Here is a 4604-nt window from a genome sequence, read left to right as displayed (position 1 = left end):
GTAAACCATGTGTTTCGTTAAGACAAAACAAAAACCTTTAAAACATAAGTCCAGAACATTGAATTCTGGCCCCAGGGATTCTTCCTGTGGTAGAGAGTGGGGAGAGTCTAGACTGAGTTAGACTCAGGATATTGGGCTGTCTGGTCGTAACCATGACCTCACATCTAAGCATCATATGCTGACCTCTGCCTCAGGTCTGTGTTCCCACCATCCTCTGTCTGTGACAAATAACCACACACCCTCCCAGCACAATGCTTCCCTTGAGTATGGGATTCTCATCATAACTCCCCTCTGCTCCTCTATATCCCTCCTTCCCCAGCTTTCCAGCACTGGGTCCTTCTGGCATCATTATTGTCTACACAGATCCCCGATCCCCAGGTCCCTTCACTTCCGTAAATCCTGCTGATGGAATTTTCAGAGCACAAGAACTGTGTGTGTGTGTGTGTGTGTGTGTGTGTGTGTGTCTGTGTATATATATATATAATTGTTTTTCCATGTATGTTGATTTTATATTCCCAATTAGATTGCAAATATCTTGTGAGAAGTATGTGTCCACCTAGCTACTGATCTACGTATCGCTTGAAAAGTGCCAGCTCCAGAGTAAGTCTAGCTGGATTCCTGGCTCTGCCATTTGATAGCTATGCAATCTTGGAAAACTGTCTAATTTTTCTGCCTCATCTGTGTGGCAGTGGGGACAATCGCATTACATACCTCAAAGGCTTCTGAGAATTAAATTAAATGATACATGTATAGCTCATAGAACAGTACCTAGCACATGTGAACACAATGAATGTTATGTACTATGATCTGTTCTTTGTATTACTCAGTATTGTGTGGGAGAATCTTTACCCAAACATATCTAATTAAAAGAATCTCCCAAAGACAGAGCCTGTAAGCCGCTCACCAAAACATATGCCTTCCTTTTCTTTGTGGATCCTCGGCTAACCCTATTTCCTAACTGCTTTGCAGACTGGGTGTTGGCCAATAGAATGTGAGAGGGAGTGATATGTGGCATTTCAGGCCTAATTCATTAAAAACTTCCCATAAATACTTTTCTGTGCTTCCGGCCAGCTGGAATGGACATGATCTGAGACGTGGAAGCCATGTGTTGAAGATGGCAGAGCCTCTGTCAGCCTGTCACCACACCAAACTGTCCATCCACCTGATTAGTTGCGTCAGGGTGCTAGAAATAAACTACAATTGAATAAGATCCATATGTATTTCTTGAATCTATTTGTGATACCGTGTTTCCCCGAAAATAAGACCTAGCCAGACAATCCTTTTCACATACCCCCCTTCTCAAGTAATATGTCTTTTGGAGCAAAAATTAATATAAGACCCGGTCTTATTTTACTATAAGACCAGGTATAATATAATATAATATAATATAATATAATATAATATAATATAATATAATATAATATAATATAATATAATCAGGTCTTATACTAATTTTTGCTCCAAAAGACACATTAGAGCTGATTGTCTGGCTAGGTCTTATTTTCAGGGAAACAAGGTAGCAGTTCATACAACCCTGCTGTTGCAGTGAAGAGCTCTAATAATTGTGTGTGTGAGAGCAGCTTGTCATAAGTCAGTGTCTCTATCTAGAAATATCCATCCATTTGTCTTCTAATTTGAGCCTGCCATTCAAACAACTGCTTATTTCCTCTGTGCATAGCATATCTGCACGCGTGGCAAGCCTTTCTACTCAGTGATCTCATGGGATTCCAGCTGTATCTTAATTTTAGCTCTATGAAATATGATTGCCTATCTTTGAGTTTCTCTCAGGATCCTTCAAAGCAAAAATTGAATTTTCTGTGCAGCCCCTGTTTTAAATAAGAGCATATCAAACACTACACCCAAAATTTGTTTAGCGCTTTTAAATGACTTGACAACAGAGAGATGGGTGTGTGTGTGTGTATACAAACGTGCACATGAGCATGTGTTTGGGTGTGTTTGTGACTTTCCTACGTCATCTAGCATAGGACTGGCTGAACTTAATAATATATGAATTCACTGATTGATTGAACAAAGCTTGCTCTGGGATCTTCCCATGCCTGCCAGAGCTAAAGTGTTCTCCTGGGTAACAGAAGACCATAGGTGAGAAAAGACAGGTATTCCTGAGTGATCACTACTTTCTGTTCTTGGAAGCAAGCTTATCTACTTGTTCATGTCTCTTGATTTTCTTTGACTGCTTTGTTCATTCAACAAACTTGGTTTTATTTGAGTTAAGGGGAAAACAAAAATTATCAGTGCACACAGCAATCTCAGGATAAAGGTTGATGTATCTTCCCTTCTTGTGACTTCACTGAGGAAGCTCTTTCAGAGCCACTTTATGAAACATTTCTACATAGGATTGGAATTTTTGAATAAGAAAACATGTAGGATAAGCCCTCAAAAATAATATAGAGTGAGAAAAATTAACTTTTAACATTAAAAACAAAAGAAAAGAAAAAGGAACAACCTTTAGTCAGGGTCAGAAGTGCATGCTTTCCTTGAGAGATAGAAATTTGGGATCCTGTCCAGAACCACTGTGGTTTGGGAACTGAACTCTCTGTCCTCGGAAAGTGGGATACATAAGCTATTTCTTTCTGTGACACACCTGAACTATAATAAAATGACTCAAGGACTGCTACCAGTAATAACTCAGTTCAATCCGTAATGGAGTGAATCATCTACCCTGTCACTGGGAATTCTAAGATCCCTGGAGTCATATCAAAATGACAATATCTTAGCCAATCGAGGCTTGTTGCTTTGCTGGTGCTTTACAGAGGATGAACCAGCACGAGCAGCCAAAGAAAGTCAAGGTTGAGCAATAGCCCCACCTTCTTTTCTCCTCCGACTTCCCTTCAGAACTTCCCCATCCAAGACCCAGCAGATGTTAGAGTTTGTGGTATGACCTTGCAGATGCATCAGGGCAAATTTATGAGTTCATGAGTTCCTCTGTTTCCCTTCTGCCCCCCTCCCTGGCAGCTGACAGTGCTGGGGAGAAAGAGAAGTAGCCTGATGGTTGGAAAAAAACAAGAAACAAATCATGAGTTTGCTAGTTTTTGAGGGGTTACTGCTACATCACACATTGTTTTTCACTAGGCTAGTAGTCTTAGCCTCGTGAAAAATGACACAGTATTTTTTGGTAACTTAAATGCTGTCTTAGAATTTTTAATGCCACTTTAAATTACTAATCATAAGACTAAAGCTGAATGTCTCCTGATCCTGCAAAACACATGAGTCAAGTACCAGCTGTGTAGTAACCTTTTTTTTTTATATTAAGGATCTTGGTCACGAGGGCTTAAGATAAAAAGCAATTAATAGATACCCATTTGGAAATTTATTAAATGTTGTAACTATGCACAATACTACATATTCTCATGCCATTCTTTTTAGCCTTAGAAAAGTTAGTTCTTATAAAAATCGTAGATAATTATTCTAGGAGTGGCTAAATCAGGTAGGCTAACTGAATTGGAGAAAGGTCATGTTTGTAGTTTCAGTTTGAATGTGATTCCTTCTCATATAATCCTTTGAGCTTACTTCTTAGACGTTATCTGAAGGAAATAAAAACAATACCACAAAATATGATGTAAAAACACGTGTAGTAGAACATTGTTTATAATAGGACTCATTGAAAAAAAATCTAAATATCCACTAATGTAATATTGGTTAAAATAATTATATTAGATTCATAAAATGAAATGTCTTGGATTCATTTAAAATAATTTTTTATAAATATAATTTTATTTACAGTACTCTTATTAAAAGTTGACATGAAATCAATTTTTAAAAAGTGCTTTAAAGTGAGAAAAGGGTAACAAACAAAAACTATATAATGTGATAAAATAATATGTATGTATAGTATAGAACATTTAATAAAATATAATTATGTATGTTAAAAATCTCTATATTATAATAGAAAAATATATGCCAATGTTACTGATTATTACTTCATGGTAGAATTACAGATACTTTTCCTTATATGTAGTGCTTATATATATGTGCTTAGAAACATGCATTGCTTATACCATAAGGATATATTAAAATATAGATTTCAGATCCAGGCAAGATGGTGGAGTATGTAAACACTGTGCTTACCTCCTCTCACTACCATATCAATACTACAACTAAACTACAGAACAACCATCACTGAGAATCACTTGAAGTCTAGCTGAACCAAAGCCCTACAACTAAGAACATACCGAAGAAGCCACATCAAGCATGGTAGGAGGGGCAGAGACGTGGAACAGGCTGGTCCAACACTAGTGTATAACCATTAAAAATTGGGAGGGATATCTCAACTGTGAAGGAGCCCCCTGGAGGAGTGAGGAGTCCCATCCCCATACCAGGCTCCCCAGTGTTCCAGTGTTGGGGAGAGAAGTCTCCATAACTTCCAGCTGTGAAAACCATCAGACATTGTGGTTGAGTGAGACTATGGTGGTTGCACTCCCAGGTGCTCCTCTTAAAGGGCCTATGCAAGGACTTACCCACTGACAGACTCACTCGCTCTGAGCCCCAGCTTTGGGGGAGCAGCTTGAAAGGTGCCAGAGGCATACAGATAGGAACTGAATTATCTGGCTTCAGCATGAAGACTGGAATGGCAGATTTCTCCCAGA

Source organism: Rhinolophus sinicus, chromosome 16, assembly GCF_057876585.1.
Source record: "Rhinolophus sinicus isolate RSI-liver-muscle chromosome 16, RSI-T2T, whole genome shotgun sequence".
NCBI classification, from domain to species: Eukaryota; Metazoa; Chordata; class Mammalia; order Chiroptera; family Rhinolophidae; genus Rhinolophus; species Rhinolophus sinicus.
Note: the sequence above shows the minus strand (reverse complement) of the source record.